Genomic DNA, 13116 nt, shown 5'->3' with positions numbered 1-13116 from the left:
GCACTTTGCAAAACGCATAGTCTATTTGTAAATCAACCGCTTGGTCTTTTCCTATCTTTCCAAGGTTTATCTAACCAAAGTATTTCAGTGTATGGTATAGTGGGAGTTGTCCTGCTGAACCTCTGTTGAAGAGGTCCTCCTAGTTCCTGGACCCTAGTGAGTGCCATGTGTATCTGCACACAGCTGCTCATATGCCCTTTCTTTGCCTAAATTTTAAGGCTACTTGGAATCTGATGCTATGTTCATCAGGTTCCCAAACCCCAAGATACACTCAGCAGACCCATTTAACCTGTACCAATATGGGACACAGACACCTTCCATGCAGAAAAGATATGATAAACACTAATAGAGGAAATATGCTTTCTTTAGCATTAGTGATCAACATTTGTCAATATCGTATTATGGGAGAAATGCTGCACAAGCAATTAGTGAATTCCTAACTTACTGATTTACCTTCCTGCCCAATCCCATGATATCCGCTGCGCATGGCACCATAAACCTTGTGCAGGAAAAGTTCCTGGGCCAGGTCCTATACCTACTGCACATACATGCCAAAGGCCCATTCAGCCCTATTGTTGAGCTAAAATGTGCTAGACAGCTAGAGGAATTCTTGAAGTCCCAGCACTTGTGCATAGTAAGACCCCATACACACGACAGATTTTCTGCAGATTTTTGTCTTCAGATTTACCAAAACCATATAATATGAGGTCAAACCTTAAAGGAGTTGTAAACCCTCATGTTTTTTCACCTTAGTGCTCTTGATTGAATAGACTGATAGCAGCGCAACCATTGGTTCCCGCTGCTGTCAATCAAATCCACTGACATGGATGACACATTCTGCGTCTAAGGATGCAAATGCTGGACTCGGGAGCGTACCACAAGGTATCCCCCATGGAGAGCGCTTCTCCTAGAGGGTTATACGATGCAGGGAGGAGCTGATAGTGCCACCAGGGGACCCCAGAAGAGGATTTTCGGGGCCACACTGTGCAAAACAAACTGCGCAGTGGATGTAAGTATGACATGTTTGTTATTTAAAAAAACAAAGCTTTATAATCACTTTAAGAGCTTCAATTTGTATGTAATCAGGAAAGCCCTTGCACTACATGGTTTTGGTAAATCTGAAGACAAAATCTGCGGAAAATCTAAAAGTCTGTATGGGGTCTTTGAATAGAACCTAGCTGAAAAGTTGGTAGTAATGGTAGTAGTGAAAATAGGGTTTCCATCCGTCTGGATTTGGTGGACCGGATAGCGGCAGATGTCAGCAGACATGTCACCGCTGACATCCGTTGCTCCATAGAGGTGAATGTAGCGTTTGATGAGGTCCGACTGAAAAATGGGCAGACCTGATCAGACAGCATGTGTGAAAGGGGCATAAAGTAGGACTATAGGCAAAACGTTTTTGTTTTTTTATGGGGATGTATACTGAAGATCATGGAAGCATATGTATAATCAAATTTTGGATAGAGTGGAGATGGATTAGAACAGATTTTTTTCAGTCAGTTTTTATTTCTGTCTGTGCTCCCATTAGGGAGATTTGCCCTCTCTATTTGTCCTGTTTACCTTTATCTGAAAATTAAATAAAATAAAATCTCAAATATTGGGTTGTCCCCAGAAAATAATAGAGGGGAAATCTGCCAATGGGGACACTAGTTCTAGTGACCTGGGGGTCCCTGAGAGATTCTCTTAATTTGCAGGGATTTCCTCTCACTTCCAGTTTTGGCTATGGAACAGGAAGTGAAGGGAAATCTCCCCAATGGGACAAGGATGGCAAAAAAATACACAGGGGTTATAACCCTCACTTACAGTATCTAAAAATGAAAAAAAACTAAAACGTGTTGCCTATAGTCCTACTTTAGGCCCCTTTCACACATGCTGTCCGATCAGGTCCGCCCATTTTTCAGGCGGACCTCATCAGACGCTCCATTCACCTCTATGGAGCGACGGATGTCAGCGGTGACATGTCTGCTGACATCCGCCGCTATCCGGTCCACCAAATCCAGACGGATGGAAACCCTATTTTCCATCTATCAGGAGGATTGGATCGGATGGAATCTGTTTTCATCTGATCTCCCATAGAGGACAACAGAGCTCTGACAGGTCTGTCTCAGCACAGTGAGCGGAGACGGACCTGTCATCTGCCTGCTCACGAAGGTAAACAGATCGATCTCTGCTGAGCAAGCTGGAGTCTGTCAAAACAGATATACCATGTGTGAAAGAGGCCTAAAGCAGGATTCCTACCTAAAACAGCATTTTTAAATTTAAAGTGGCACTAATTTCTGGTTTAAAAAAAAAACTTTACAAGCATATATTCCTGAAAAAAAAATCTACCTTCTATTGCTCTGAACTTCTTTGAAATCTCAGAATTATTTTGTTGCTGTGACTAAATAGAAGTCTAAATAAGAATAAATACCTCTAAATAGATACCTTAGATAGAGGGTGGCTATATATATTATCCATGGTCCCACTGAATGCAGGTACATAGCCACCCTCTCTTGCTTGATCTAAGATGGACTGTGTAATTTGTAGTGTGCAAAGACTGTGCACTTTTTTGCACTGCTCGTCCCAAACAAATGGAAGACATGAGTGGAATAAGGAGAGGCTTGGGAGCACACAGAGAATGTTACAAAGAGGCAGAAAAACACTGTAAGAAAAGAGTGAGATGTGTATAATTTTATTTTAGCTCAAGCTAGTGCTGTCTTTTGGTTATTTTTCAGCCAGGAGCTTTTACTTTCTGTAAATTGATACAGTATATTTTTAGTAACTACTATTTCTCGAATGTGTCAAAGGGGCCCATACAGCATTTAGCCATTGTTATAGGTGGCTCCCTCTACTTCCTTTTTGACAGGCGCTAGAGAAATGGAGAAACCTCATTTTCCTCTCACGTCCAGGCTGGCCACCCTAGAGTCTAGTTATTTTCACACAAACAAGTTCTGTCCCGAGCTGTTCAGAACTCTCCTGAGACCTCCTCTTAAACTAGCCACACATACTACAACCACTTGGATTTTCAAGCAACTATATAGTGTTAGGGCCTACCAGATTAAAAATAAATTGAATGGATTGTTTCGGTGGCCAGTGAACAATCTGCTTGATGGCAAATCTGTAAAAGATTGTATGATCTGTTTGTTACATGTGTGGCCAACTTTACTATCTTCCTCAATAAAACGGGTCACGCCCTGATATCTTTTAATTGCTTCTCATACACTTCACAGAATTAAGCTAAGCTGCACACTCCTGTCCACAGATGTTTAGCAACTCAAGTGTTCTGTTATACAGAAAAAGATTCCTTTCTCCTTACAGACTCAGGCTCAATTTGCACAGCTAACACGCCAAAATAAGAATCTTTATAATAAACAAAGTGAATGTTTACAACACAGGCATTTAAATCATAGCTCTTTCCCTATTAGGCCTCACTTATGAGGTCGATTAGAGGTACAGGCAGGTTGCACATACAGACGCCCTTATAGTGGCTGTATGCGCCTTGTTCACTCATATAAACAAAGTACATCTATTAACATCTATGTGTGGTTGTATGTGCCACTTGCAGCTCCCCGTCTGCAAGAATCCGTCAGGAATTTTATGCCAAACCCTGCTTTCGCAGCTAAGGCTTTATTCGCATTCTAGGAGAAAAGTTCCTGCATAATGATCAGTAAAACATTTGCATATATATGCATTTAAATGTGTAAAGACCCATATGCGTACATAATGATATTGAATTTTTCCCCTTTGTTTATACTTAATTTACGGGCTTACACACGCATATATAAGCATTACAGATTTGAATGCAGTGTATGTTTATGTGCCTGTGTGAATGGCTGCATTGAAAAGAATGCAGCTGTGTGCAGATCCGTAATTAAAAAACACTTGTATATGAGTTTTTTTTATGGGTGTGTGAATGAAGTCTTAACGTCCATGTGAATGAGGATATACTTCTTGTTGCACCAGAATACTGGCAGACTGCCAGTCCTTTAATGCAAATAGCGGGCATTTGTAAGCTGTTAGAAATGAACTGAAACCTGACTCTGAGACCTTTGAGAAAAAATAACTTCATGTTAAAATCAGCTAGAAAGGTCAGGAGTTGCTCATTCGCACTAACTTTGTGCGTTTGTTTTATTTAAAAGAAGGAGAAATCGATCTGGAAACTATAAAAGGAACTTTTCTCAGATCAAGTTCTCCTGTGTTTAAATTGACCTGCATTTACATTCATTTAGATTATCAAATTTGCTGCTGGATTCACAGATTTCTAATTTGTTCAGTCCTGAGCAGTCCCTTCCAGTGAAAAGTATTTCCAAGGCATATTTCTACCATCACCATGCTTCACTAAAGGACTGCTGGTCTTAAGGTGATGAGCAGTGTTGTCTTTATAGCAATGAAGTCTCTTGTCTCAGTTGAATTGTGAACAATTACAGTTGACATTGTAAACGATGATGTAAATGATGTTTCTGGCTTGGTGGTCAGTGGAGAAAAAAAAAAGACAATACACCTTTGGTCAGTGGGAGTGGGAGTAGTGCTCTGTCATTTCTATTGCAGGAATGGTGACCCATCATTGGTGTGATTGGGAGGAATAGTGCCCCATTGTTGGTGTCATTGGGAGGAATAGTGCCCCCTTGTTGGTGTCATTGGGAGGAATAGTACCCCACCGTTAGTGTCATTGGGAAGATTAGTAGCCCGAGTGCTAGATAAAGGCAAACAAAGGGCCGCATTTGGCCCACGAGCTGCAGTTTGGAGACCACTGGTTTATACCATCCTTATCCAGTCCCTGAGTTTTAGTGGACAGCCTTTTCCTTAAGCAGTGCTGAATTGCTCTAAGGAATGTATAGGATATTTTTAGGGGCCTGAACAGAAAATAGGTGCCGTGTTTAGAAAATTCTCATTTTTTTAAAGCTTACAAATAATTTAGAAAACTTCTATTCTTTTTTACTTTAACATTATGTATTACACTGAATACATCCGCTTTCTAACATTAAAAATTGCAAAAAAGTACATGGATAAATAGTTTTACAAAACACGACCAATTCTCTATACCTTTTTTCCAAAATAACAATATAAGGCACCATTTCAGATAAATCTACGTCCAAGTTAGAATATGTCTTTAGACTGCATTCACAACTGATTTTTGTTTAATAATTTTTAATTGCAAGTTCGAAAAAGAATACAAAAAAATGGAGTAAAGGAACTCTCTTGAGTATGAAAACCTGTTACCATGATGAATTAAACGCCAGTTAGACAAGCAGCAAAATATGTATGGGATTACATAGGTTTAGTATACAATTAGTAACACCATAAACCATGACTATGACACACTACAGTACAGCTTACAAAGAGAGCATTATTTTAAATGATCACAGTGAAAAATAAAAGAGAAACAGAATAAAAGGGGGAGAGAGAAGGGTGGGAAAGAAGAGGGAAGAGGGCAATAGGAAGAAAGGGGGGCAGATGCACTGAGAGAAGCCATTGAAAGGCAACAACTACATTATCAGAAAACAGTGGTTAGAGACCGGAGATGGTATCATACTACAGAACGGTAGTTTGGAATACAAACCAACAGGCCCATATCTTAGACCCCTTTCACACTAGGCCAGTTTTCAGGCACTTTAGCGCTAGAAAAAGCCTTTGAAAAGTGCCTGAAAACCACCTCCCATTCACTGCAGTGTGTCTTTTCACACTGGGGCAGTGTGCTTGCGGGACGTTGCGAAAAGTCTTACAAGCAGCATCTTTGGGGCGGGTTGGGAGTGCTGTATTTAGCGCTCCCAAAATGCCCTGCCCATTGCAATTAATAAACAGCACTTCCAAAGCGCCTTAATAGTGCTTTGAAACCAATGCAAAACAGGACTTTTTACGATTTTTGGGGGGGTAAAAAGTACAATGCTAGCAGCCGAAAAGCACTGCTAAAACAGCACTAACGTGTCACTAAAACGAACAACTCGTTATTGCTAACGGCTGAGCATCCCAGTAGCCGAGTGTGTGTTGGTAAAGACATTAGTAATGTGTGTACGTTTTTCCATAAGACATGGGTCATCTACTTTGCACAACCACTGGGTCAAGGTATGTAAAGACCGTTGTCACTAGTAGTAAAATGAGATCTCTTCAAAGAAAGATGATAACCTGATTTAGACAACTGTCACAGCTGTCCCCATTAGAAAAGTTCTCCTCACCTCCTAAATCTATGACAATTTTACTCTCTTTACCAGTTACAAAGGTCACCAGGCCAAACAGGCTAAATATCCCCAAGGAGGATACAGACAGCCTTAAAATCTGACAGAGAGGGCACATGTGTGGCAGCGGCTGATGGCGGACATGTGACTTCGGAGCTCTCATCCCAACTGCTGCCAGAGGACCTACAGTATTCCACGTCATTGGAGAACCCCTGTGACCTCATCTCAATCCTAACTTTTAAATAGTACAGTATAAGATATAAGATATAAGGTGGTTAAAATATCTTATGGCAAAAGTAAGAGATATATTAGATTGCTGTAACCAAATATGGCATCTTTGGGATTGTTCCCTTATGGATCACCTGACTCATACCCCACTTCCTTTGATGATCCTCTCCCCGTGCATTCATTACAATCTGAATAATCTTTTTCACTCTGGTTTGTTTCTATTGTTTTGTTTATTATCTGTTCACTTATCCAATTATGCCGCCTTCCTATTTTTGGTATCAGTGTTTTCACTGTTCTTTAGATGCTCTTTACATGCAACTGGCATTCTGATGGTTAGTTTTGATCTAATGTGATAGGCAAAAATAATTGTGTGATGTGACTTGATAACAGGTACATGTGTATTTGTGATTCTGAGCAACAGTAATTTTAGATATGTCTTCTGTTTTTTTATTTTCTTTCTTGTACTGAGCATCTTCATAATATGTTCTACTTTTCATTATTATTATAAAAATAAATCTGACAGAGGGACTAAACTAATATTTGATTTTACATACAGATTAATCAGTTCTCATTACAAACAATAACAATATTTTCTGAATTTAGGAAAGTTTTATAAGGCCCACCTACTACACACTCCAGTTGCTGAAAGAGGTGACCAGGTCACTCACCCAAGTGCAACGTCGCTCTCACATGACTAATATTAATTCTAAGCCTAGGTTTACATTGAAGCGATTTGGCATGCAATGTCAAACGCGGCTATTACCCAAAAGTTCCTGTACTACTTTTGGTGACCTCGGAGGGTGATTTGTATAGACGTCTGTGCAGGAACCCACACAGATGTCTGTCAAATCACTGCTGAAATCAGACTGCATTGCCCGGTTTAAATAGTGCAAAGTCAGCTGAACTCGCATGATTTCTAACCCACAGCAATGTGAACCCAGGCTAAATCTGCTAACAGTGACACCCCTGCTAAGGCCAAATAGGCATTCTGACAAAAAGGGGTTGATTTACTAAAACTAGAGAGTGCAAAAACTGGTGCAGCTGTAAGCATGGTAGCCAATCAGCTTCCAAGTTTTTTTTTTGCAAAGCTTAATTGAACAAGCTGATTGGCTACTATGCACAGCTGCACAGATTTAGTAAAACAACCCCAAACGGTCCACAAGTAGGATAAACTTGTATAATCCTCTTGTTTGTAGCTCCAGCTATTGTGTTCTTGCTTTATGAAACTACAAATGTCTATAAATTGAATATGCATATATCCAGAGCCTCAAATTTACACCAAAAAAAAGTTTCAGTTTCATGCAGAATTCTAAGATTTTATGTGACTGCAGTACTACTATACTAGTACTAGTTCGCCACTACTACATGTTCCTGCAGATCATTAGAGCTACTTGACTTTAGTGGATTCCACTAAACTGGATTCCAGTAATAACCGTGCTCTTAGTAGTACAATACTGCTGGTTGAAGGCAGTCTTGTGATCTTAATGCATCTTTTACAAGGGTTATACATTATACAGATGTTAGAGGAGCCCTAAGCTTTGAAAGTGCAGCAGCCTGCACAATTAATTCAGCAAACACATCTGTGTTATGAGCCTTACAACCACAGAGATGTGGATACAATACTGACCAACACAACAAGAAAGCAAGCTTCTAATACACTTGTCTTCGCAGACTCTCACTTCGATAGACCTCTGCATTTCCTGAGCATGTTGCCATAGAAACTCTGCCCAGCTATATAGAAGACTCCCTTTATCCACCACTCAGCTCCCTCTTCTCTTACTGGATATCACATAAATCAAACATTTCTCCTACTATCCAGTTAAATGAGCATTGATTGCTTGACATGACACCTTCCCAGCCCCCTTTCCAGATTAATAAATATTGGCATGGATGTCAGTGCATTGAAATGCTTTGTGTAGATGGGTCTGAGAGTCAGAAGCAAGTCAGATGCAGCAGGCTTTTAGGCACTTCTGAGATGCTTGAAAGTGATATCAAAGGTTCTTTTTTCTTTTAAATAACAAACATGTCATATTTCCCTGCTCTCCAGGCCCCTCCCTCCTACCTAGTGCCCCGCTTGCTATGGGAGTGCCCGAGCAGGCTTGCTCCCAAGCCACTGATCCCTGTGTTCATGCACACATGGAGCGTGGCTACGCCCCGACCCCGCTCTCTCCTCACTGGCTATGATTGACAGTAGCAGGAGCCAATGACTCCTGCAGCTATCTCAGCCAATGAGGGGGGAGAGACTCTCCCGGGTGCTCTCATGCACATCGCTGGATTGAGATGGGGCTCAGGTAAGTATTAGGGGGACTAGGGGCACTGCTGCACACAGAAGTTTTTTTTTTTACTTTCATGCATAGAATACATGAAGGTAAAAAACCTTGAGCTTTACAAACACGTTAAAGAAGTAGTAAGCGCTGTATTAAAAATAAATATATATATATATATATATATATATATATATATATATATATATATATATATATATATACGAACACGGCACACAGCTCTGAATGATCAACACGGGCAATGCGTTCCTTCAGAGCACATGTGTCAGTGACAACACCAGCTTCTGCTCGCTAGAATATCTCCTAAACAGTGTACGTTTAGGTGATATTCATTCAACCTATAGGTAAGCTTTATTATAAGCTTACCTGTAGGTAAAACTAAAAATAGAGCGTTTACTGCCACTTTAAGTTTATTTTAAGTTGATTTGATTGACATTCTGTTTTCTAAAGTGTATGTAAACCCCAACATTGGACTTCTCTTTTTTGGTCTGGTAAACATACCATTGTAAGTGCTTTGTTATATCTGTTTAATAAAAGCAAAAAATACTTTTTGATTTTGTCAGAAATTTTGTGAGCTGATAACTTCTTGTGCAAAGGAGGAGTTATGAAGATACAGAGGACTGTGTTCTTTGTAATACATCAGAAATGTAGTAGGCAGAGTCAGCCCACAGTGCTTAGGAATTGTTGTCATGTCAAAGAGGAAGGTTGATACCTACTATTTTTTTGGTACTTCAACAGGTATTTTTCTGTACTTGCAGTATGTTTTAAAGTGATAAAACATGGGGAAACGTGCAAATATTCAAAAGATGTACTAAATGTTTTATTTCCTTGACATCTGCTTTAAGAAATTGCTTCAGGCTGCTTGTAATTTGCATCAAGCGGTTTGGGAGTTGCTCTTGCATTCTCATTTGTAGTAGTTCGTAGTTCTCATCAATGTGTCAGTGTGAACAGTAAAAATTGTTACATTTGCATGACACATCCCAGTTTATGGAAAGTGAGTTTCTGACTGGTGAGTGAATAAAGAAAGCAATGGATATATATGGCTTGGTTACCCTTATGCCGCGTACACACGAGCGGACTTTTCAACATCCAAAGTCCGAAGGACTGAGTCAGTCAGACTATCCGATCGTGTGTGGGCTGCAACGGACTTTTGACTCGCCAAAGTCCGAAGGACTTTAGAATATGGAACATGCTTCAAATTTTCCCGAAGGAACTCCGCCGGACCCGGTCCCCTTCGAAAACTCCGCCCGTGTGTATGCTACTCCGACGGACTAAAACCGACGCTAGGGCAGCTATTGGCTACTGGCTATGAACTTCCTTATTTGAGTCGGGTCATACGTCATCACGTTCGAATCCGTCGGAGTTTAGTGTGATTGTGTGTGGCCAAGTCCGTTCGGCCGAAAAGTCTGTCAGAACTCCGTCGGAATTCCAGCAGAACTCCGACGGAACTCCTTTGGAAGTCTGTCGGACATAAGTCCGCTCGTGTGTACGGGGCTTTAGACTTCATGTACACGGGGCGTCTCTCAACCTCTCCTGAATGCTGGAACATTACAACTAGTAATTCACATTTCAAAACATGTGTTTAGCCGCGTTTAAAAGCGTTTAATAAAGATACCCTCAGGAGACCCTCCCAAATGATTAGAAATCACTAAAAACAAGTGTTTATTAACTATTTCAGCCATTCTGTGAGAGAACAGTGTGAGTAACAGCTGAGAAAACAGTGTGCTTGTAGCTTTTATTTTTTGGTTGTTTTGTTAATATAGATCTCATGATGAGCATGTGTGAGGAAATGCTCCTGATGTTGCTTTTGTTGAGGCTCCAAAGACGTAGAAAATTGCGTGAGAGGACCAGGGTTCGTTGCTACTGGACACATCCATTGATGTCCACAGGATACTTTTCTAATATGTATGTTCAGCTGTGTAATTATCCAGATTTTTTTTTAATTTTACACGCATGTCAATTGACACCTTCGACGTTCTCTTGGAAAAGATTAGACCCGTCTAGTTCGCATGGACAACAACATGAGGAAATGCATGCCACCAGAAGAAGGTCTGTTGGTGACTCTCAGGTATCTATATATATTTATGAATCTCTAAGGCTGGGTTCACACCAGAACATGGTGTGTCTCCATTCACCGGTTCAGGTCTGATTTTACCCCAAATATTTGGCTGAATTTGGACCTGAAATGGACCAAAAGACACACAGGACTCCTGTGCAATTCACACTGGAGTTGCTCCAGGGATGTGTGAACCGGCTCAATAGAGAGCCAGTCACAATCTCCTGCTATGCGAATTGGATGCGGGGAAAACCATATCCAATTCGCAATCGAATGAACCGAGCCTCAAAGGACAAGACATTTTCGGCGACTAGCCAACACTGCTGTAAAAAGACAGCTGATTATGGCAGCAGAGTTTTTTGGCCTCATTGCTCTGTGCATCCCATGTATTCTTACATGGGAGAAGGGAGTCTCCTCCCTTTACCCATATGGTTTGGCTGCAAGTTTCTAGACCCAGACAGGAAGGAGCAGTCTGAGCGGTCACATGACTGTAAAGAAAACATGGAAAGCAGTGTAATACCATTGATGCAGGATAGTTGTATGTGTATAAGTTTTAAGACTTGCCATCTACTTTAAAAGGCACTATAGTGATTTGCGTTACAGACAACTTGACATGTCTGATTACGTTTCCACCGACTATAATTGTCTTCACTAGCTCTGCTTTATACTGTATATTTACTCACTACACTAAACTTCAACCCAACATCTCAATTTATTTCTACAGAGTAGGTACACAGTAAGGATTCTTTCCATGCAGCAGCCTGCCAGCTATAGATCAGAAAATGCTGCCACTTCTTATAAGATTCAATTCCCTATAAAGGCAAAGAAGACAAAAAAAAAAGAAGAAGAAATGGATTTACTCCACATCAAAGCCAGGCATTTAAAAGGCCTCCACTGTACAGCTAGCATCTGGGATTAAAACCCATGCCAGAAAGAATGTTCATTCTATAATCCTACATAATTAATGTGGAGCATTTTCACTTTGTGTTAAATACCTAACATGCAGCAACAAGCTGTTTGCTTTAACCTTTTATCAATGCAACTTTACTCTATGCACGCTTATCATGCTGCATTTCCATGGCTCATGAAATTCACACGCAGCAGAGAAATTACATGGAAAATTCTGGGCACCTTGTAAGCGCACCGCATGTTGAATCAGATCCTTAAAGTGATGCTTCTGTTGCTGTAGAGGTGTTATTTCAAGAGCTGCACTTGACCAAATGATTATGAACTCCTGGATCAAAACTTAAAGGGACATCTACTTCTATTAGATTTTTGTTTTGGAAATTAGTAGGTACATTTTATGTAGATTGTTAACACTAATTTGCATTTCTATAGGTTTTCATTTTCCTGTGTCTTTTCCAATGTGAAGCTCTATAGTTTCTAGCTCAACAATTCCGGACCAGCATAGTATTCCTGTCCTCTGGCACTGGCACCTGTCTGTTGACTAAGCTAGCCACTGAGAATAACTGGCTGTTCCCAGGGTATATAGTCACCCAATTCAGGCACAGCCATCATTTCCAGAGTCAAATGCATGAGCAGGGTTTCAAGTTCCCTTATACACACCAGAGGTAGACTGGCCTATGGATATTGTCTTGAAGAGGGAGGGAAGTCTAGATTTTGGGTGTAATGCCTAGTACACACGTCAAGTTGCTTTTACATTCAACCCGGCGGGGAGGTCGCTGTAATAACTATACAATGTTAGTACAATGATCTCCCCCATTGTGTTATAACGATCGGTACCCTATAGGTACTGTAAATATCTCCTAAACATGCACCGTTTAGGAGATATTTACTGTATACTGCACAGATGATATCATCGGCGCATGCGCTCTGGAGGAACGGCCATCGTGTGTTTGTATGCATGTGAGATAGAGAACTTTGATGTAAATGTACAAAATGTAAAGTGCTGACTAAACTGGCAGCATAATATAAAATAACTAATAATACTAATTTGCTGAACTGGAATATACAAATCAGATGAGTTAGAAAAAAATTAGAAGTCGTTATCTGCATTGTTGTTTAGGGTCAATGGCTCAATATTGAAACATTATTTGCATGCAATAAATAAAAAATTATTAAAAATATAAAAAAAAAGTGTTTTTACTATTTATGTAAAATCTTTGTTTTACATATAAATGTTTAACTCCAACTTGAGATTAGCTTAGATATACAGTATATATATATATATATATATATATATATATATATATATATATATAATAAACTGTTTTGTGAAAAATGTCAGGTACCTGTTCAAATAAACAGACAGGTACTCTTGATTCAAAATAAAAGAAAAACTGACAGCAGACTGGAGAGGATCTGTTTGGCAGTTACTGCCCTATGTACTTTAGCCATTGGTATATCTCCCTTCTGTGATGGTAACCGAAAAGAA

At 40.1% G+C, this 13116-nt stretch overlaps 1 protein-coding gene across 2 annotated transcripts in view; it reads right to left on the bottom strand.

Annotated features, from left to right (window-relative positions):
- PLXNA2 (plexin A2) overlaps positions 1 to 13116 on the bottom strand; it is a 469574-nt gene that overhangs the window by 352514 nt on the left and 103944 nt on the right. The window lies entirely within an intron of this gene.

Source organism: Lithobates pipiens, unplaced genomic scaffold (assembly GCF_037356315.1).
Source record: "Lithobates pipiens isolate NorthernLeopardFrog02 unplaced genomic scaffold, aLitPip1_a1.2 Scaffold_16, whole genome shotgun sequence".
Taxonomy (NCBI): domain Eukaryota; kingdom Metazoa; phylum Chordata; class Amphibia; order Anura; family Ranidae; genus Lithobates; species Lithobates pipiens.
The sequence above is the reverse complement of the archived record's forward strand: the minus strand, read 5'-3'. Positions and strand labels throughout refer to the sequence as shown.